This window comes from Anser cygnoides, chromosome 21 (genome assembly GCF_040182565.1).
Source record: "Anser cygnoides isolate HZ-2024a breed goose chromosome 21, Taihu_goose_T2T_genome, whole genome shotgun sequence".
In the NCBI taxonomy this organism is placed as follows: domain Eukaryota; kingdom Metazoa; phylum Chordata; class Aves; order Anseriformes; family Anatidae; genus Anser; species Anser cygnoides.
Window position 1 is genome coordinate 6,402,785 of NC_089893.1, and position 23,117 is coordinate 6,425,901.

Genomic DNA, 23,117 nt, shown 5'->3' on the forward strand with positions numbered 1-23,117 from the left:
TTGGCAGGAGGCGGGGAGGGATAAGGCACGTTTGCAGACTGCGTGGAGGCATTGCAATTGCGCTGGAGCCTCTGGTCCGAAGGGCTTGGGAAGCTGGCTGAGAAGACTGGGAGAGGAGAGGGGACGGAGGGAGAAGCAGTGCCAGTTCTCTTGACCTGCTGTCCAGTTTCAGCCCTAGTGCCACACCTCATCCCAGCTGAGCCACACCAGTGCTGCTTCAGCAGGTTTGCTCCCCCAGGCAGTGAGCTCCCTGTGTTGGTGCTGACCGAGGCCTCCGGGTGCTTTCAAAACAGAAATGATAAATTGCAGCGTTGTGGTCTGTGCTGCACCCGCACCTCCGTACTGTCCCGAACCGTTTCTGAACCATCTCCTTGGGACAGGGTTTGAATCACTGGAAATTGAGAGTGGAAAAAGAACTGCATGATCACCCAGTCGTGTCCGCCCCAGTCTGGTCTGCAGATGTTAATACAATTTCTCTTTGTTTTTCCCCATGGGCAACAAGTGTATGAATCTGATGCCTTTTTTTTTTTTTTAACCTAGGAATCAGCAATATCCTGCAACACTGGATCCACTTCAACACTTCACGGCCTTATCCCAGGTATGTTGTGAGTGATATAAAAACACCCGTAGCTGGAGATGACAAAGTGGAATCTCTGTTCCCTGGCTGAGACTGTCAGATGCTGAGCACAGTGTAAATACTAATAATTAATAATAATGTATGAGTAATGATCTGAAACTCTCCTTTGCTCAGTGCCATCCACATTGGCAGGCAGTGGCAGGAGATGGTTCAGTATTTCATAAACAACATTTGCAAGCTTTTGTTCAGACTCAATACAGATGTTCAGTTCAGCCATGTTTGTGCCCCTTTTTATTCACTGTTGGCTAATACATGGTGAGTCTGGCTGCTTGGGGAAAGGGAGTTCCTTGTGCTGGAAATTGTTTTCCCTGTTGATAGAGCAATGCATGGCTCTGTTCAGAGCTCATTTAAATAGACTGTTATGGGTAAGTGTGAGAAAGGACCTCAGATCGTAAGAGTTACATGTAATCTTTGTGGAAGGAGAATCTCAGCCCCTTGCCAGTGTGCTCATCAAGGTATGTCTGCCACGTCGGGCTTTAAATTGCGTACTCTTCACATCACTGCAGATTAGACCATGTTTGGAATTCAGTGAATTTCTAATCTTAGGAATCTTAGATTTGACTGAAGTGATCTACACACTAAAATGAGGGGAATGGACAGTAAGAAAGGGGGACGATTCACTGGTCTCAGAGGCCACTAATACGACAGGTCCCTCACATGACATAAAGAAGAGTTCTACATTTTTATCTTCTGAATCTCTCTGTCCCTGTCTCTTACATAAGGTATTTTTAATAGACTTAACTTCCATCCGTTGTCTTTTCCTCACACGCACACGCAGTGTTTTATAGGTTTAGGTTCTGTATCTTTCTGGCACATATCCATATACAGAAATGCATAAAAGGCTGTTTTTATAGATTTAGTTCCTGTGTATATCTGCCTCATAGCTGGGAAAGCTTCTGTAGCTTTAGCTCCTGTGCACATATATAGTCTCTCACATACTCATACATGAAAGCAAATTTCTATATCTTTAGTTCTGGTGTCACACAGAAGCAGGTTTTGCTTCTTTTCAAAGGTAAGAAGTGTGGGCGGGGGTTGCCTATCTTCACATTACTAGTAGTAAAATAAAAAATCTGCAAATCTCTTTTCTGTGGCAAACCACAGTTTAGCCATAAGAGCTTGAAATGCTTTAATTTAGCTGAAATTACTGGACTCGGTAGAGAGATATCATGGTAAATATAATGCTTGTGATATACAAGAGATCATCCTAGATAATCAGCTGGCTCCCTCTTATCTTCAGAGAAAGGCTGTGTTTTCTTTTGTACTGTTTACTGCTGCAAGAGAAAATGCCAAAGCAGTAGAAGAGTGTATGGTAATAGCATTTGTTTCTCTGCTTTTCAAAACTCGAAAAAGGTAGTGGAAGCCAAATATGTTAGTAAAAACAAAGAAAAGATCATTTTTGAATAGCAGGTAATATTTTGGTTTGCTGCAACTTTGTTCTCTTCAGGATTTTCAGTTTTCCTTAGACAAAAATAAGCAAAGCAGTAAGCAAAAAGGAGAAAAAAAGTATTCGTAGGAAATCTGGGGTGAAGAATTTTCCCTGCAAGATTTTTGTCAAAAAAAAAAAAGAACATTTTTTTGCCAGCTTGTCTATAGACTTTTGATTCAGTCCTACATTTTTCTACCTCTAGTCATGACCTGCTGTAGAATGAATCAGGGGTTTCCTTAATGTTATACCTTACAACTCAGTTTAGGGCATTTTTCATGTATCATTGCCCCCCTTATTGCCATCAGTGGTCTACCCACAAGAAGAGGAGTCTTTGGTGGGAGATGCTTACGTTAGGAGGGAACACAACTGGCACTGAGTGGATGGATGTGAATTAGCTATAAGTTTCCTCAAGGGTGAATGCTACTCTGGCAGCATTTTTAGCATCTTTGCCTGACAGAGAACAGGCGCTGAATAAGTGGTAATATTCTGACGTCATTGTCAATGTTCTTGGGGCTATCTCTAGTCACACTGTTTATACAGTTTAAGGTCTGAAATATAACAGTTACTGTTATCCCAAGATAAGACGCAACAAAATGGTATCTGTAACTGGTGAGCATTATTTCTGTGTATCAAATTATTTCATGCTACTAGGTTTTCAAATGGACTCTAATTAAATTAAACAGCTTTTTTTTCCTTTATCACCACAGGCAGATCGAGATTGTATTGCAATTATGGGGAAAGATCTATATTTATAGTCTGAAAAGAATTTGTACTGAAGCCACAGTTGTCTCTCTGCCTGGCATGACATTCTCATTCTGCACTAACGTTGTGTAACCTTCTGCTAAGTAAAGCAGGCACAAACTATTTACTAGCACTATAAGGCCAAAGCTACAGGTCTTTCTTCTCTTGTGCTAAAATATGATAGCAGATGCTAAAAAACTCTTTCTTTCTTCTGTGATGATTAGAAATTGAAAGTGAAAATTCACACTTAATGACATGACTGCAGGAGCTGGGATGTCAAGAGAAATATCCGTTTGGTCGCAGCAGCAAAGTACACAACAACTGCAATGCTGGGTAACATTTGCTGTGGAATTCCAATTACACTTTGGCTTTCATTTGCTCTCTCATACAGTTCTGTCTGAGTATCTTATAATCTTTCATGTATCTGTCCTCAGAACATCCCTATGAAAAATTGCTGACCTATTTTCCCAGGAGTCACAACAGAGATTGGCAAAAGAAGTTCATAACTTTTTCAGTATCAGGCTCTCATAAATTCACTGTTGACAAAGGTTACACTGAAAAATTGGTTTCCCCCAGCACAAAAACAATGCGATCGGAGGCATTCAGTATTGACGAAAGATGCTCTTTTTGTAACAGGCCTTAGCTGGGGAGTTGTAAAATCTGAGTTCAGTTTGTAAAATCTGTTGTAAAATCTGAGATCAGTTTGGGCTCTGCCGGAGACTTCCTTAGTGCATGTTCTTGGACAACGCAGGTCTTCCTCTGCCTCAGTTTTTCCACGTGTGAAATGCAGAGCTCTGTCTGATGAAGCACTCTCATCAGTGATCCAGATGTACCGCGATATTCAGGGATGGAAACCATATCTGCTCATAATTGTGTGAATTCCAGCAGTGCTTTGCAAATAATATTCAGCAGTACAAATGCTGGCCTGGGAAGCCTGCCTGTCTCTCTGCAGCCTGTCAATGGGCTTTCTCATTACCATAATCAATACAATTTATGCCCAAAATAATCAATGAGTAACCATCAGGAGCACTGAGGTCTGTGTATCTAATCCTCTGCTCCAATTCTGATCACATTTTTCTCTACTGCTTGCAATTCAGCTTGAATTGTTCTAACGATGTCTAGAAGCTGAGCATAATAAAATAAAAAACATATTAAATTCAAAGTTAAAGGTGCACTCTCATTTAAGGTTTCTGGAATAGCTCAGCTTATGCAGTGCTGGTGTTAAATTCTGTGGCCTATGCCTTTATTAAAAATTATTTTGTGAGAATTTTTTATTGCATAAAAACTAAAATGAACCTTGCTTCTTAATGACTTTCTGGTGATAAGAGTTCAGATCAAGGAGAAATGAGAATTTGCCACTGGATCTGCAGCAACAAACAAATTATAATATTAACAAGTGCCCTTTTTTGGTTTTGTTCATTTTCCTTCGACAAGCTGTGGGTTTTACCCATCTGCCAACACTACACGGTTTCTCGGTGGATTGCTCAGTGGGCAACTGGCTGGTCAGCTCTCAGATCATCTTGTACCAGCAGGAGACGACGGTGCACCAGAGCTCTCCAAAGCTGCCTAAGCAATATACACGAGGTAGGCACACAGGGAAGATTTGATGCATCCCAGCAGTGCCAGATTCTCTCTGCGTGCACAGATCAGCTCCACTAGCCATGTGCAGTCAACAAGCCTTCATCTTGCTCCCTGTTTGGATTCAAAGCGGACTTTGCAAAAAAGCTGGTGGGGTGGTTGCTACTGCTTGCTCCTCTAACCAAGCACATACTCCTTATGCAGCAGGAGAGGAGATTGTGGATCGCCACGACAGTTCATTTGCCCTGGCACCTGAGGGGCCCTTTAGGAAGAGGGACATCAGAAGCAGGCTTTTGGCCCAGGAAATTGGCACTCTGTGATATATGGCCTGCGTTCATAGGGGGATCATCTCTGCCTCTTTGAAGGAAACGACCACAGATTAAAATTGTTTTAGGCTTGGCCTGCAAAAAGAGCTAGGGATCACTGGTCTTCATGCAACTGGTCTTTGGGAGCCGGTGGGATTCTGAGTGACTTGCCAAGGACTCACAGTAACTGTTGCACTGGAAGTGGGAGCCCCGTGTCCTTGACAGCTGCTCCAACTCCGTTAAACATCTGGAGAAGAGGATACTTCCAGATATCCACATGAGCTTTCCTAACAGAAGATTCACGGTCATGTTCAACTGATTGTTTGCATCCAGAGCGGGCTGGGACATCCTTCAAATGCTGCCTAGATAAGCAGTAAATTAAAAAGCAGTTAAGAATGGAAAGACGGAGGTAAATGATGCAAGGTGTGAAAAACGGTGGCCTAGGTCTGTTTAGACTTGATATTCTGCCTGTCACACTTGATCTGATTGTAAGCTGTAAAAGCAGTGTGCTTGTGCTCAGGGGCCTCAAGGTAGCAGCACTGTTGCATGTCTGAAGCAAGCGGACACCTGAGCACTAGCAGAAGTAGTACATTACAGAGAACATCTCTCCTGCCTCGTATCATTCATCACAGGACCAGTTCTGTCCTCCCTTTTAACACTGCTTCTCTTGCTGTGCATCCACAGGAATTCTCCTGGCTTGGCACTTCAAACTCTAGCCAAGTCACTAATATTATTAATTGGTGTCTTTATTATGAGTGATTTGCAGTCTTTTATCACAGTTGTGCTTAGGTGTCACTCCCAAATTCCTGGTTTTGTTCTGCTCACCCAGTAAATAGCAGTGCCTTTCCAAAAAACAGATGCCCCAGGTAATTCAGATAAAGCAGGTCATCACTGCAGCATTTTGTGCCTTTCTTGCGGTCTAGTTGGTGTAACAGATTTCTCATGTCAAGTCCTGGCACCACTGAAATCAGCAGGAACTTTGCCACAGGCATCATCTGGACAAGGATTTCATCTCTAATGTACTGAGTGATCCAGGGCAGTTAATGACACTTGGGTTCTGTCTTCATTCAGAGGATCTGAATTTATGCGTGTATTTGTTTGTTTATTTGGGGTTTTGCTAATGAACAGGTGGCCTCTGATTCCTGACTCCTCTTTGTAATGAAGCCATTTGCAAATATGCAGCAGAATTGTTTACTAAACACAGTTTACCAAGCTTTTCAAATAAAAACTACTTAAGATGTCCAACAGCTCTGGCTGGAGATACGCCTCATACGATCTGTTGTTCAGTAACGGATTCTAATTCCAAACACGACACTACTTATTCCACTGTGTGGAGTCTAATTAACTGTCAGAAATGCATTGTTGAAGGGATGATGGATTATACCAAGGAAAACATTAATGAAGCTCATTCCAGGCAGCCCGCGTGAAGACCGCAGTTGATGTCAGCGGCTGCATGGAGAGTCTGTTCCTTTCGGCTTCCGAAGCCTCCAGCAAGGAGAACCTCAACTGCTTGTGAAGCCCACCCAATTAGGAGCCCATTAGATGCACCCTTTTCTTTAGCTGTCACGATCGAGGTGATTGTTGTCTTTGCAGGTAGCTGGGTTTGCCACAGAAGCAGACTGAAAAGTCAGCAGTGACTAATGTGGTAGTCACAGTATGGCTTTGTTATCCCTGACCTGAAATTGCTGCCCAGTAGCAGAGTGTAACGTGGCCACTGTGAAAGAAGAAACTATGAATCTTGGCAGTGCGTGCTTCCCAGCAGGGCAGGACCTGCCTTCTTTTGCAGAATTGGGGACATTGAAATATCTGAGCTCTGAGGGTAAGAAACAGCATTCATCTTTGCACTGTGTGTAACCTTCCACATCAGGCGAATAGCTTCCCACATGGTGACACAGCTCTGAAATGTGATTCTGCTCTGAGGCTGTAGTGGAGCCCAGTCTTCCCAGAAGTGAGAGCTGCAGTTTCCGAGCCAGCCTGCAGTGCCTGCTCCTCCCAGCAGGGAACTGCTGGAAACAGGGCAGAGAGTGTCCATTCAGCCCTCACCACGATTGTCTCCTGCTGTGGAGGCCGTGCCATCTGCTGAAGAGAGAAGAGCGTCTCTCCCCAGCCACCTCCAGCCTTCAGGTGGCAGCTCGAATGCAACAGCAGTAACTGTGACAGCCGTAATTAGGTGGGTATGGATGCCCGTGTGAACCCAGTGGGCAGGGGTGAACATAAGATGCTAGCAGAATTCTTTGCACCTTATCCTGAGCAGATGGCTCCAGATTAGTCCTTTTCTTTTTTTCTTTTTTTTAAATTTTTTTTCTGTTTTGGTAACTTTTCAAATAATGAAGCCACAACCTGGCTAAAGTAGCCGCATCTGGATCACATAAGCCTAACGTTCCTCAGGGTGAAGGGCACATTATCTTAGCACGGGCGGAGGAAAGACCATGGTCACTGGCTCACAAATTGTATGGCTGGAAATGGATTCTGTTAAGTGACTTAATTACCACCTGTGTTAAATCTGGGAATAGAAATGGCCCTTTCTAGCTGAAGACCCTTGACCAGAGACCTAAATGAGTGGATATTCCACCACTGCTGCCTTTTTTTACCGTAAGAAGTTCTCTCCCCAGCCATCAAACTGCAACAGGCTGGAAGAACAAGAATGAGCCTTCCTCTAAATTTAGCTGAACATCGCGTCAGCCTGACCTCGGAGTTGGCCCTGGGCTTGTAGGAGATCAGGACAGAGACTAGGCTGTGGGCTGTGCAGCTGCCACTCAAGGGCTTGTCCGAGGACTTAATTTAGTGTAGGGGGATGCCCTGGGGATTGAGGCTAAGACCTGACCCTTCCAGTTCCTGCCCCCAGTGGGAAGAAAGGCAGTGGGCACCAGAATGGGAAGGGGGCTTAAGGGTGATGTGGTAAAGTCAAAACAAAACTAGTGAGGTGAAGTAAAGCACAGAGGGGGTTGCGGTATCAGAAATTATATCCTATTAGGCTACAGGATAATCCCAAAAGAGGTGGCAGAGAACAGCAAACAGTTTAAACCAACTTGCGTATGCTGGCTGATGAATACTGAAAGATAAAAGGCAGCAGATAAATTAATTAAAAATCCATGGTTCAGATGTGCCTTGCAATGCCTCTGACTGTCCCTGGAATTCATGAGGAGAGAAAGCAGTACAAAGCAAATGGAGTAGCACAAGGGCAAAGCTCTTAGCATTTTTTTGGCATCTGATATGTCAGTTAATTTAAGCCACAGACACTGCAACACAAAAAACATTCCAGCAAACAAAAGTCTTATCTGAACAAGTCATTTTTCACCCTTTTTATGACTGCATTTATCAGACAATCTCTGAAATAAAGTTCACCTCACTTATATCTCATCACGAAGACTCAGCGTCTGCCGAAATGAAAGCAATTAATTGAGGTCTTTTACAGAGAGCCGCATTACTTTCTCTCATGCATCATTGAGTTAATTATTTAATGACATATAAATCCTAATGGTTCAAAAGGTCTGGGGCTGTGCTGGAACCGCACGGCAAAGCTGTCTTTCATCTCTCCTCACAGAAGAGCAACTTCCTTGTGAAGAAGGAGCTATCTGTTTGAACTAGTGTTGTGGCAGCCATCAAAAGGTGCGATACGAAATGTTTATTCACAGACAGATCCCAGATATTAAACGAAACGAAACATATGTGGTTGCCTGTTTGTTTGTTATTCCCCTGGTAGACCCTAAAGACATTTTCCTATCACTCTCTCTTATTGGATTAGCTGTCGAGTAGTATACGTCTGTTTGATGTAGTGTGGTAGCTTCATGAGATAATATTTGTCATTAAGGAAATAATCACAAATTAATTAAATTGTAAAAGGACTGAGCATTTTGTTAATAATAACGCTTTGGATTTATTTGGTACCTTTTATGTAAGGATCTTGGAGAGCTCTGTAGAAGTGAATTAGTTGATGATGAAGTTGCATTTTCTGTCACGTAAGTGCAATCTTGGCATTATTGGGCCAGCAGCTTCTTGTCTGTCCTTCAGCCGGGGTTTCTGGACCCATCCCTGGCTGGTACTGGGTATGCAGGAGCTCTCTGAGCCTCTCATGGGCACGGCCACGCTTTGTTCTGATCTCAGCTTGTTCGTGCTGACCCTTAGCTTGCAGAATCTTTCTAGGGACACTTTCTGAGCCATTGTCCTGGGCTCTTCCGCTGACCAGAAATGTCTTCTTCTAGAGAAAGGCTAGACCACAGCGAGGATGTGGTTTCTGTAATATCCCTGCCTACTCCAGTGATGCCAGACTGCTGTGGAAGTGGACTGGAGAGATGTGTCTCATGTCCTGCTGACAGAAGGGGTGGAAGGGCACACATGGCCACCATGGGGTTCCCTCAGGTACTTGTCTTTCAGTTGACACTGGCTTCTTCTTACTTGTAGCCATTTTGTGAATGGGTTTGAATGCCTGTGCTTCACAAAAAAGAGATGGCTGTTCCTTAAAGCCTTGCTCTGAAGCCTACAAACAATCATTCTTCATTGTGGACCAACCTTTGTAATGTGTAAATTACCTCGTGTCCATTACAATCAGTTAAAAATCTAGCACAGATCTATCTACTGTGGCTGGGGAAATACAAGCGCATTTGCAAGCATCCCTTGTCTGCAACTGAGACAATGGGCTGAGCACAGCTGCCTGCAGACAACTAGGCCACCAGGGAACAGCTGCAGCCCCGGCGATGCTTTTCTGAGACGACATCTGTGAAGGTACCGAGGCAGGGCATGCGGACAGCTTTATGTGAGGAGAATTCCCTCTCGGTGGAAACCGTGCCTAAAAGCCCAGGCACCTCTAGGAGCTACTCTGGACCTTTAGCAATGAGTTCTGCAGATCTCTTTAGACCACGTAATTCTGTTTTATGTGGTCTTGGTAGCTCATCTGTCTTGGAGCTGTGGAAGCCCTTTAATACAGAGGTTGCATGCAATGAAATACGTGCAACCTTTCTAAGAGGAGATGGCAAAACAGCCAAAGTTTCAACATGAAAAGCCCCCAGAATTTCAAGTGCCCACCAGAACAGTTTTATTTCTAGTGCCAAGAACGCGTGCTAACACGGGGGACAAATGGAGCTTGGAAGAGGCTGGCCCTGGTTCTGTTCCAGCTTTCACCAGCCCCTTGCTGGTGTAAACACGCTGCTCTGGGCAGGGTCAGTCCAGCCGCACCGCTGTAGTGTGTCAGGGAGCCCAGCCCGCTCTCCTGAGTGCAGGGACTCCTCAGTTCACCAACGTTTTTGCATTTCCTCTTATTAAAGAGCTGTGCCAGGCTCAGGGGAGCTCTGAAAAGCCTTCTGTTTAGGGACACTGCTGCATTCACGTCAACTGGCATTTCTGTTCCCTTTGCTAGCTGTGCTGCAGGGGCCCTCCGCATGAAAACAGGAGCCGTGTTCCTTTGGAGTTCATCATTTTTACAACAGCTGCTGCCTTCTGCCTTCCCCACCCACCTGAAACGAGGGCTTGCTGCAGCAGGCGACATCACGAAGTACTGGAGAAGGGTCTGAGTTGTCCGAAGTGTCTTGTGCAAGTCAAAACTGGGAAGAAGCAGTGAGAATTCAGGAAGGAATGCAAAATTTTTCTAGATCAGTGGTACCTGCTTGAAAACAACAGAACAGACAGGTACACCTGCACAATTTAATGGAAAAAATATCCTTCGTGACTTGTGAAAGACAAAGATGCCACCTGTGAATCAAGAAATCCTTAACTGACCATCTCTGGAGGCTGTGAGATTGTTCTGGGGAGAGGTATGCTTGCCCTCTGGTTACACTTTTTCCTTCGTATTTGGTTTTACCCACTCTGAGAGACAGGATCTTTGGCAAGGTAGTGATTTTTAATAAAAATGCTTTTCCAAGGACTCCTGCTAATAAAGAGATCAAAGAAAAAGCTTAGCTGATACAAAAGCAGTTGAAGACATACATGTCAAACTGAATAGGAACAGAAACCAGCAAGGAGAGTGAAGACTACTCTGAAATTATTCTTATGCTTGATATAACAAGAACTGTGCAGTTTTAGTAATTATTCCTAATGCAGTTTTAAGGAAATACTCTTTTTTACCTACTTGCTTTCTGATTCCTTGTTTCAGCTGCAGCTAACGGGTTCTCTTTGGTTTCCTTTCCTCGGGGAAGTGAATATAATTGAAAGAAAGAGGAGAATGAATTAAATAGATCCACTTTGAAGGTGAATTGTAGCTTTTCAAGTTTACCAAACTCAGACAAGCTGCCCGTGAGATAAAGCTTTTGCTTCTGCAGAAGAATAGCTACTGGACAGCCAGGCCAGAGGAACCACTTCCAATACAATTCAGCCACACTTTCTAAATGAAGTGTCTTAAAGAATCCAGATAGATTCTGTCAGGTAGTTACTGGGTGTTAATTACATACTAGCTGATTACAGGAAACATATTTATGGGGATATGAGACCTGCTGATGTCTCTGAGATAATTTTATAAAATATCCTGTTTGGAAAGAATTTTTGCATTGATTTTTCCATACTCTTTTTTTCATTTAGTTTATCAATATTACCTTGAAAAGAAAGATGGTTCTTTCTTAAAAGTTTTCATGCCATAACTTCTGAATTCTCTGCTTCTTACTGGATGAGTAGGAAACCACAGGTGGTAAGTCATAAACTCAAGCTAGAAATGTTTAGACAGTGGAAATGTAGGAATTTCAATTCAGAAGGAGGTATGAATGTTTTTTCTCTCCTTTGATTTGTGTGGGCTAGACACACATTTTGCTGTGAGCACAACCATATTTTTATTGTGAGTGTCACCAAGCTAATAGTTAAAAGCTGACGAAGAGGATTAGAGATCCAGTGACTCAAAACATTCGTAAAACCTCTTTGTGGCTTCCCTGCAGGAAGAGCATTCACATAAATGCAACAAGTGTGTGTGGAACTCAGGCAATTCATCTTAAGAACATAGCTCCTGTGATTGTCACTGTGATGTTTCACTGTCAATAAGCAGCCGAGATAACTAGCTCTTCTTTTGAAGCTTCTGCATAATTTCTGCCTGTCTGTGGGTGCAGGGGGAGCCTGTGCATGACTCTGATCTTACAGAGGGCTCCTGGCTTCATGTTGTGCTGAATTAGTGACATTGCTCATGCTGGACCAGTACGTGAGATCCTTGTGTAATTCAGTCCTAAGGAATCTGTCTAAATAATACCGTGTAATATACACAACAAAGGACCTCCAGATTTGACTTACACGTAGGAAATCTGACATAGCACCAACATTTTGCTTGAAACTGTTAAAAAGGAGATTAGGAACATGCTCGGAAAGAACAGAAATGGTAAATGAATATGACTGAAGCTCAAACAGATCAATTACAACTCGTCTAGCCTAGCATTTGCCTAAGAAAGGTAGGTGAGCAACTTCACTTTACAAAAAGCATCAAAGGTCATCAGAGACGTGGCTTAATGCTCTGTCGCAGGGAGCGCGGCCTCTTCCATACGTACGGCTTCCTCCAACGTCACGTTGCGCTGCAGATGGCCTGGTGCTGGGTCCAGATGAGCAATGCATCAGCTGAATCACAGAGACAACTTGATATATCATCATTTGGCTTTTATTTAATACACAATAACATTCCCTCTAAGCCTAAATTAATTGCACAGTAGTACATATGAGTCACTTAATTGTAATTGTTATTACCTTAATTTCTACAATTACAGTGGATAAACAACTGTACTTCATTTTCCAAATGATGTGGCTTACATTTATAGCATGTTTTCTCTCTACCTTGTACATTTCTCAGAGCAGAACGTACATTTATATAACATCCTCCCTAGCAGGGGATTCTGAACCTTCCTCCCATGTTGTTTTAAGATCTTGACCTTCAGCTGTGGCCACGTCCTGGGTGGGACCCAGTGACTGATTAACACCAACCTGCCCGAGTGTGCCACAGCTCCAGCCAGTAGCTGAGGAACCGCTGTCAATAGCTTACACCGTCTTCTCTTTTTTAGTGGCTATACCCCACAGAGTCATATATAAATCAGATTTATAGCTTTTCCAGACATTGCCCTCCTTTTTATCTTGAAGACCTGCTGGTCCTGGGTTCGGTGCTCATAGATGACCGAGCCAGGAACCGCGTTTCCTTGTGTCTGAACGAGACAAGGCTTTTCCAGCAGCAGAACTCTGCCGATGCATCCCAGCTGCTGCACACATGCGGATCTATAAGAGGAGAGCTCACTAATAACTTTAATTCTTGTGCTCTCCCTTCAAGCTACAATCCCTTTAATTACAGGCCTGTAACATTTTTCAGCAGTTCTCACTTCCCAGCAAATAGTTTGGCTAATAGTAGCTGTATTGATGGACCCATCTACCAGGGCAGAGAAAGAACCAAAGCTCATAGATTTAGAATGAATGGAGTGTTTACCTGTACATCATTTTAATGGATGGTGAAATTCATTCTCATGATAGTCCCATAAATGTCACTTTCTGTCTGCCACAGCAAAATACTTGTGTAACAAATGGCATGCTGCATTAATACCCAACAAGAGGACATTCAAAGCAGCTTGACTTGCATTACACATGCTAATAAAGGCTCAGCCTGGGATTTTTATTCATTCCACTGGCTCAGGGAGCAGCAGAAACACATGGGTGGAGGTACAGCAACAAGGAAGATGGATGATGTGAAGACAAATAAACCAGTCTGGCTTCCCAGAAATGATATTTCTTTGTTGAGCTTGGGTTTATTCCAGACGCTCTGGTAGAAACAATTATTTTTTTACCTGTAGCTCCAAGAAAACTCAAAGGGTGATCAGTGTCTTATAATTTGTCAGAGTAAATAGTCACAGCTCTGAAATCCCAGTGTCCAGACAGGCAGCGAAATCAAAGCCCTCAGATTGATGCAGGCGCACAGGAAAGAGGAAACGTAACCCTTTGTTCCTTTACATCCCGATTTGCCGTAGTCTTTTAGGACTGCAGCACTGTCTTTGTGCATGTCTGCAAAGCACTTCGGACACTGTGAGCAGTATGCAAACGGTAAACATCAAACCACGCTCAGCCTCCCTTTTGTTTTACAGGGCGTCTGTGTACTCTCTACCCAGGAAGACCTTCCCTCAGGTTCCTTTAGTGAATTTCTCTAAATTCTGGAGTTGTACAGGTAGATACAAAAGCAGCAGTGCTGCCCGTTGGCCTCTCCTAGGCTCAGGGGCTGGTGTGCAGTGTAGCAAACGGCATCACTGTTGCTCAGCAGGGAAACAGCCACACTGACGGTGCCAGTACTCAGCTCTGTTTCTGTCCTACTGTGCTGTTGTTTTTTTAAATGCTGTTTGTCAGCCTTACAAATCTATACCGGTGGCCTGAGAGAGGCCTGTGGAACTTCAGAAGGATGAAACTGAAGGAATTCTTTAGAATTAAAAAGGGTTCTTCAGAAGTAACTCTAAAAACAAGGTAGTTCTGTAGAGATTAGGTCCTTTCTGTACCTGTAAATCACCCTCTCGGCTTTAATAGAGAACAATGTCTCTTATAAGGGATTGTAAAAGTAGGTTCAAAATGTAGAGAAAAGATAGTCTTTGTCTCTCTGTTAGGTTTCCCATAAGCAGCTGTCTTCTTGGTATTTTTGATGCACTTATTACTGAGTGATGGAAAGGGTTGGATGCTTCAGGAGCTGGAGACGGTCCCACCACCACTTTGCCTTTGAGGCTTTTCCTAAGGAAAGAAATTCGGTGACAGCTTTCTCCAATCAGCACTTTATTGCTCAGGAAAGGTTTTCATTAACGATGCCTACATGAAGAGAGCACTCGCTCTTTGTGCCACCCGGCCTTTCCCTGGCAAGGTAAGTGATAAACTGGGGATGGATTAGAAATCCCTGATGGTGGATGGCCAAACTAATCAAAAAGCAATGCTTCCCTGTTCCCGAGTAACAGGATTAGAGCCCGGGAGAAGTTTAACGGGACTGCAGTTACTGAGCTGAATCATTTAATTCATGGAAAGCTTTTTATTTTTACTCTTATGTTTTCCTGTTATGCGTTTTTATTCTGTATGCACCTTTGGTTTCTTCTTCCCTCACGTTGGCTTGCTTTCAACCTCGCTGCGCCTAAGCTTTGAAAGGCCAGGCCTCCTGCCATCAAAAAATGCCGCGGCTGCTTCCAAGACCTGCTCGGTGCTGCCAGGCAATCTAAATGGTTAACTGGGCCTGGATGGACTATTTGCTAATTAGAGTTTTCTGTCTTAGAGACATGTTCCTTCATTTGCATCTTCTACTATAAACATCCCCTGGATGCCAGTGCTTAAAGCTGCAAACCCTTTCACACGAGAAATACAGAATATTTTCCCCTGGGTGCCAGTTCCCATGACCAATGCCGTTTCCCTCAGCTTTGGCTGCAGCTCAGATGGCCTCGAAGCATCCAAAGGGGCCGTGTGGCTCCGTGTTTGGATGCAGTCGTATCTCAGGTCTCCACCAGAAAGCCAAGAGCATCAGTTCATCTCCCGAGCACTGTCAGTGGATCAGGACAAATGGCAGTTGACAGGCCCTCGGCAGCGATGCGATCTGAAGGGTTCATCTGCTGCTGCTATTTTCTCTTGCTGAGCTGTTGTGCGAATATGTTTAAGGCAAATACCCCTGCTCCACTCTGATGGCCTCTCTGGCTGTTTATGTGAGGAGAGTGGTAATTCCGTAGTGATATTGCAAGGAAGCTGCTTCTCTGTGTTTAAGAGCTTTGAATTGTGAAGAGAAAGGGGAAATATAATCTTCTTACGTTATCATTAAAGGCATCAACTAATCCTGCTGCAAAAGGTGTGATTTGCTGATTGGAAGGAAAAAAAAAATCTGCTGCATGGAAATACATATCACCAGCTAATGAATACTTCTCCCCTCGTTCCTCGAATGCTTATCTGCATCTGATAAATGCCATATCCCTGCCTGGTTAATACAGAATCCCCACGGAGCAAATGTTATGTCCCTTTCTCTACCCATTTTCCTTTCTTTTTCACTGCTGTGTAAAAACAACAAACTAATGATGCTGGGATGTAAATGCGCTGCAGGTGGAGCAAGAGGTGGCGTAGTCAGGTGGGCTTCTCGTCTGGCTGTCACAGATACACTCTCATTTTACTGCTGACTTGCTCTGCTGCCTTAGGCAAATCACTTCACCTCTTTATGCCTCATGTTGTGCCCATGGGGAAAAGAAATAAATATTAGAATATCCAGCTTTGCCCTGCTCCCTTTATAAACTGAAAAGAAGGAAAGGTCTGGAAAGAAGCATCCATGCATTTAGTTGTGTGAGCATGGTTCTATCTATCTGCCCTCGTGTCCCTGGCAGGATGAGGGAAGGGCTGACTGTTGATTCCTTGTTTTTGCAGAGACCCTCCCCAGGGGGTGAGCCACGAGGCTGGACAGCGGTTGTGCAAACTCCCCGGAGAGGAGGAGGGATGTGAGCAAGGTTAGTGAACTTTTGAGCAAGGGGATAGATAAATGTTGGGAAAAGGTGTCAGCTTGCTGACAGTGCTTTTTTTTACTGTGGTATGTTTTGCTACAACTAAGGTGCAAATTGGCTAGATTTACTATGCTACAGCGTGTTTATGACAGTTCCTTCTACAGACATGCAGCAAATTGGCTCTGCTAATAATGTATTGCTTCCCTTTGCTTCTGGAAAGGATCGTTGTGCAGACAGCAACCACCCTTTGGGCCGTGAGCACACGGTTCTGCAGTGGCTTCAGAAAAAGTATTTAATGGTTTGGATGAACTAAGATGTTCCTAAAACCTGTGTTTTGCCAAAGCTGAACAGGAGTCCAGCATGGCGGGGTTTTAATTTAAAAGTAGCCTGATTTATTTTTGCTTTGATTAATGTTTTCATGCTCCTTTGGACTCTGCCAACAAGGAAAGCCATTCTGGCAGCCTTGCTGGCTCTATGAAGTGTCTCGTGAGTGACACTGCTCTGTTCTCACTGGCTTCACAGCCCAATTTGCAGGCTGTGTTTGTGGAGGCTGCATCTTTACAGCTCACACCACAGACCTGCAGGCTTTCATTTTTATTGTTCTTTTAGGTTTTGTCACAAAGGTATTAAATGCGCCAAAACTCTTAGAAACTTAACTTCCTTAAGGGGTTCCCACCTTTCATCCTGCACAGTAGCTGTGCCATATAAGCTAAGCATTCCCCCAACACCTTCCCAACACAAAGCCTGAAGGAAGAAAGAATGTGGGACAGCATGTGATCTAGAAGGGAAATGCACAGGAAAAATCTGAGCTAGAAGGTTAGGGGAGGGCTAAAATGGCGTTAACAGAAAGGGAGTTTGGTGCAGGTTGTGCAGAAATGTGAGTCGAAGCCAAGAATGCCTGTAGAGGTGTGTGGGCTGGGGACAATAACAGGGGATTTAGTGCCAGAGGAAGAAGGTTTCACAAGAAAAAAGTACATACAACCAAGCTGAATGCAAAGGGGCTATTGCTTGGAAGTCTGGAGGAGTTGAAACACCAAATATGTGAATGAGAAATATTAGATTAAGCAGCCTAAGGCTCATAGGGAACAGCAGCTCCGTGACAATAGCTAGAATTGTCTTGGACACGTGGGTTGACCATCAGCAAGTGCAAAGATACAACCAGCTTCTGATATTGCTGTCAGCAGACGAGGTTTGCAGCCAGCTGGCAGCAGAGGGTAAGTCTCTTATTTTAACATTTATTTTGTGCCAGTGTTTTGCAGTGCATCTGAGTGATTGCAGCACTATTTGAAAATGAATAAAATTATATTTGGATTTCCCATTTCTTTTTTTTTTTTTCTTAATGACTTGCTTTTAGTTAATGAAACGTCCCGCTTCTTAGGAAAGAAAAGAATAGGCCGTGATTTCCAGCCAAATGTGTATGTGTTTGCCAGTGCCTGTCAGCATAATACCCCATTAAAGTTTGTGCATGGATCTGGGCACAGGAAGCTGACTGCAGGATCAGGACCTGAAACTCTTCACTTGTCTAGCCTTTCTGTGTGTGATCTGGAATTTGAATTTCGGGGCTACTTGTTGGGCTGTTACAAAGCCCTGTGAAAGTAATGGTGTGATTACCTTCAGTAACCTGGGTGGGCATGCCAGGAATTGATCTGGGAACACTCAGAGAGGAGATCAAACTTTCTATAGCTTGCACACCGCACGTCCATCTTCTGTAGTTTGGGCACAGATGGCTTGGATAATCCTGACTGAAAAGAGGCTAACAGTTGTAATTTAGAAGGAAGGCATCTTTCGTTACCTCTGAATAACAGCTGTGTCTTGGAAACATTTTAAAGATCCCTTTAAATATAAGCTGCAACATATTTCTAGAGAGTCTGAACTGCTATTATATTAAAAATGTAGCAGTGGTGTTTTATGAAGGGGAAACAGCTTAATGCAAAAGTAGTGCTATTTTAAAATGAGTTCCTTTTATGAAATGGATGAGGTGGTTTTATTAAAAAAGACCTTTTGGGAGGAAAAACTGTGCCTGTATTTCTGTCCTGGAGTGTAAGGCAAATGCATGTTTCCCTCCACCTCCTTTTTTTAGAGAAGCAGGGGCTGGGCTCCGATCATTTGGGTTTTCTATGGAAGGGGTCCAGGTTCTGTCTGCACACACGGAACACACTGCACCTTAATGTGAAGGGTTTGGCAGTAGCTCTTCACAAAAGTCATGCGTTTCTTTGGCCCAAATGTACACTGACCTCTGCAGAAAATTGTGCTTAAGCAAATGTTATTAAGTGTACCGGTAAACTCTTCCCGTTCTCCTTCTGCTGTGCTCCTCTCTGGGGGCTGCTCCCCATCACCATTTGTAGGATCGTGGCGGTTCTGGTGGCAAAGGACCTGGTGGATGCCAGCTCTGATACTTAACCAGTGATGAAGCCACCGCTGCAGTCGTCCTGCAAGAGCCATTAGGTTGGGTCCTTTGAATCCAGACATGGAAATTTGCTGTTCTTGCTGTGGCACAGAAGGAGAAAGCTGACAGCAGGTGGCTGGTGCAGTTAGGCAGGTGGCCGGGGCTCCCCCTCTTCTCTGCAGGCTCCTCCGTCCTGCCAAAGGTGGTGTGCCTCTGCCCGAGGAGAGGCAAGCAGCACCTCTGCTTGGCCTTAAGCGGGCGTGCCGGCTTCGTACATCGCCATGAGAGATGGAAACATAAACACTCTGTAATTTGGTTAAGTGGGAAGAGGAGGCAAACTCATCATAATAGTTCAAAATAAGAAACCCAAAACCAACAACCACCCCGAAAACAACAAATAACAGCTGCTTTTTGCAGGAGCAGCAACAGCCAATTTTCCTTCTCATAAAAGAGAGCAATGATGTGTGTCTCTCCCAGCCTGCTGCAGCTGCAGCCGTCTCTCCGAGCACAGCTCTAACCAAGTTTCCGGAACAATGTGATAGATTGTATCTGCATAATCAGAAGGATGCAGGATCCTAACCGAGCTGAACTACTAACAGGCAATAAAGCCAGGGCACTAACATGCTCATCCCATAAAGCACCTAATCAGTTACCTTTATACTTCTACAAGTGCGCTGCTTATGGATATATTTTTGGTTGAATATAAGGCATTTGTGCACTCTTTTGAGTGGTGGGGATGAAACCGTTTGAACAAATGCTAGGGAAAGGCATACCGCTTCCCTCCTGGCTCCTGTTGCCTGAAATCACTCCACTGTTCCCAGCCACACCTCTGCCATTTGAGCCCAGCATGCTGAACTGTGTGAATCATAGTACCTGCTTCTCATCTGCATCACCTGTGCAGTTTGCTCTCTCCTTAAAATCTCTCGTTCCTGGAATCCCATTGTTTTCTCAGAATCTCGGTGTACTTCTTTCCCTCCCTCACCCCTCATCCCCCGTGGTGAGCGTCACGTTTTCATGGCTGTGGGCACAGCGAAAGATCTTGGGAATGCACGCTCCGAAGAGGAAAAAAGATAAAATGCTAGGAAAAATTAATTAGATGCCTTTTGTTACATGGAGTTGTGAGTGTAGAAATAACCATGTAGCTGTCGTACAGAGCCGTGACGCAGATCCCTGCTTACTCAGAATGATCGGGGAAACTGACGGTGGGTGGCACAGGACCAAAGACAGATTTAACCTTTGTTTGCGGAGGCAAAACTCCCTTTTTACTTAAAGTACTGTCTTGACTCATCTGAGAGTGGGACAGTGATTTGGTCTGTTGTATTTGGGATGGCATTTTGGGTTGTTTGTATGTTGTAGGCACACGTGGTCGGAGAGGTAATGCTCTCCCACAGGTACGAGTGACCTCGGGTGTTACTTCCATGGTTCTGTTATTCACCCCAGGAAATTTGTGTTACCGAGCAGAGACAGAAACAACCGTGCTGTTGTCGTGTCCTCATCCAGCTGTAGCGACTCAGTCTCCATCTCGCCCTGAGGAGTTTCTCAGATCTCCAGAAGAGGTTTCCAGGAGCCAGGGCTGCTGTCAGTGCGTGCAAGGGGCCTGGGATGAGCACAGCAGCATCTGCCAGGGCAGTGTTATGCACGTCCCCTAACCACCATCCATGGATCTACAACGTGTAATCGGCTGGAAGCGAACCCTCCAGAAAACCCACATCTGGCAATTCCCCGGCAAGGAGCGCGGGAGGGAAAGGACACGCGGGCACCCAAGGAAATAGCTGTGCAATGAACATGCCCTCTCCTGACCTAAACAGCTGCGAGTTGTTGCTGCACTCGTATCTCTGGTACTTCTCCTCATCGCAGTGTCCTACTGTTTCATCAGACATCTAAGTCATGAAGAATCTTATTTTCCCTCCACGAATCCTCAGTTTCTAGAACTGCACAAGTGTATGAATATCTCAGCTTTCCGCTCAAATTAAGAATATAGAGTCATGTAGCTCAACTGGTTGCAGATGGAGTGTGCTTCAGGTTAAGTTTCTATAATTGCTGAAGTTGAAAGGCAAAGAAAAAGAACTCCCAGCGTTTGTTTTGTCTTTAATCATGCCTTTACAAAGTCAGTTTTGTGACTCCCTGGGGTTTAGCAGGATATTTTTGCATATCTAAGAGAGGCGATGTTGCCTTCCTCCTCCCCTCTCCATTATTTGTCTATTTCTTTGTGTCAGGTCCAGCTTAAGTTGTGAGCATTCTCTGGGCTGTGGTGATAATTATATTTATTCCCCGGAGATGATTTTCATTGGATTTGCAAACAAGACAGGGCCTATGAGATCCTGCTGTCTTTGGCCCTCTGATCGCTTTTGAACCATTTGCGAATTTCAAACAAATTTCTCTAGAGTGTGTCAGTCTGGAGGAGAATTCAGGGAGGGTTATTTGTATTACCCAAAGGGACTGGCAGAATCCTGTATTTCTATGGGCTTTGTAATCGTAGGTGGCCAGAGAAAATACTCTGATAGTCCCACTACGGGGGGCTGCACTGTAAGGTCACCCTTATTAGACACCAGAATCTGGGCGAGACACATTGCAAACGTCCCAAGAACAGGAAAAGCTTCTCTGGGAGCTTGCATCTTGCTGAGCAACAGAGCCTAGGCCAAGATCCATGTCCACAGGAAATTCAGAGTGCTCTACTTCCATTGCTCACAGAATGACCAGAGTTTTAATAGGCTTAGATATTTAGCTTGTGTCTGTGTAGAGTGTTCCTTTCCCTGTTTAGGCAGCATCCCTAACATCTATCACATTATTTGCCTTCCCCTGCCCTGAGAAAGGAGCATCTGGGGGCTGGAAGTGCTATAAATTTTGCTGTGTGTCAGCTAGAGGAGGCGATGTCAGAGAAACACACCTTGCGTCTGGCGTTTTGGAAAGTGCTGAACGCTCTGATCCCTTCTCTTTCTGGAGACGGAGATGCTCCGTGGGTGCATGATTCAGGTTAACTTAATGATGTAGCTTCTTTTACATCGAAATGAGCTGGTCCAGCATACCCTCCGGGAGCAGCACGGATGACCTCATGTCTGGAGGAGCACAGCGCGCCCTGTTCGTCTGCTTCCGGCAGGAACAAAGGCACATTCTGAGTGTTTGCAGATTTGATTTTCGGCGGTGCTCATCGTCATTCAAAAATAAAGAAGGAAATCAATAAGTAAATTGCAGGGCTTTATATCTCCACTTTGCAAGGGACCAGGAGAATTCCTGCATGAGAAAAGGGTAGACTCTGAATATAAAACTATGAAGTTCAAATACTCGGTTCTTTTTAAATGTGCATCGAAACCAAGGAGATATCTCCTTGAAAACTTCTGGAACCTCATGTGGCTGGTGTCTCCTTCACCACGTTTCCGTAGGCTCTGAGGGTAGCCTAAAGCTCTCCTGCCGTACAAGTCGGGAAGGGATCAACACCCTTTGCTCCCGGCTTTGTGACACAAGGGCAGTCATCGCTCTTCTCTGTCAAAAGCTCTAATTCCTAATTTAGGAGGTAATTCTAGTGCAAATTAGTGCGCCTTGCAGATAGAATTAGAGTCTGTGTGATGATTTGGAAAATACAATCAATTTACTCCAATTGTTTGTACATGTCAGATCTCTCCAGTAATGAAGAATTTACTCCTCGTGCATGAACACAAACAGCGAGCTATTAACCAGGCGAGAGGAGAGAGCCTGTCAGAAACAAAAATCCCGAGATGCGATGTGCTGCATTCGAACAGCAGCGGGGATGTGCCCAGGTCTGTGCCACAAGCTGGAGCGCAGCGAATCTGCCATGGGCAGGGGCTGTGGGTTTGAGGCACCGTGGCTTTAGTGTGTGAGGAGGGGTGACTCCTCCTGGTCAGGGGATTGAAACCTCCTGTCCCGTCCCAGATGATGCGGGAGGAGGGAAAAGGGAAAGCTCCCCATCTTGCTGCCGCAGCAGGGGAAGAGAATCTAATGCTGGGTTTGGGGTTGCAGTGCCTCAGACACGGGGGTAGTCTCCTACCCCTGCCGGTGAGCTCTGCCCTCGAACCGTGGCCTCGTTAGCCATCCCTGGGCTTCTCTGGGGTTTCTGTGTTGCTCCCCAAAGGCTCGCTCTGCCTCTGGAGCCTGCAAAGAGTACAATGGCGCAACACCTTCTGAAGTCCTGTTTGGGACTTTGCTGATGTGTTACTGATAGTGAAGCTGTGGGTTCTTAGTCGCAGTAATCCATTCCTTAAGATTGCCCTGTGTGGAAGACAGACTGGATCTTCGGCTGCTTCAAAGACCTGGGGGTTATTTGTCAATATGGTGACTTACATCAGCAGAGAGTGGGTCCGGTGCTTCTGCCTCTTTTAGGGCTCTCATGGCCTCTTCCTTTGTTCCACATCCATGCAGGGCTCATTAAGGGTAAGTGGGGAGTGACTGTTGGTCTAATCACTAGTTTCTCATCTTTTCGTGGTCTGATCTAAACAGCTTTTTAGGAAGCAAACAATATGCATATTTCATGAAATTCATTTCAATGTCTGTTTAATTGTGAGCGCTCTCTGTGAGGCTGTGAGATACGTACTGCTCCTTGTGAATCATTTGAGTGAACAAACAAGGAAGCTGAGAAACTGATCATGAATTTCTTAACTCTGAGCCTTCTTCAGCCCCTTTTTGTTTGATACTTCCCCATGGTTTCTGTACCTGCAGAGTT

The 23,117-nt window shown here is 44.6% G+C and overlaps 1 protein-coding gene across 4 annotated transcripts in view; it reads left to right on the forward strand.

Moving 5' to 3' along the window:
• The window catches only part of B3GAT1 (beta-1,3-glucuronyltransferase 1), a 121,481-nt gene that overhangs the window by 48,160 nt on the left and 50,204 nt on the right, over positions 1 to 23,117 (forward strand). For 3 of the 4 annotated variants that reach the window (XM_066981233.1, XM_048063290.2, XM_066981237.1), the window contains exons 3-4: positions 541 to 598; positions 15,983 to 16,062. The gene's annotated coding sequence lies outside the window, so the exon portion shown is untranslated. Of the gene's footprint in view, positions 1 to 540; positions 599 to 15,982; positions 16,063 to 23,117 lie in introns of those variants that run through there. The other variant, XM_066981243.1, reaches the window with a different exon arrangement.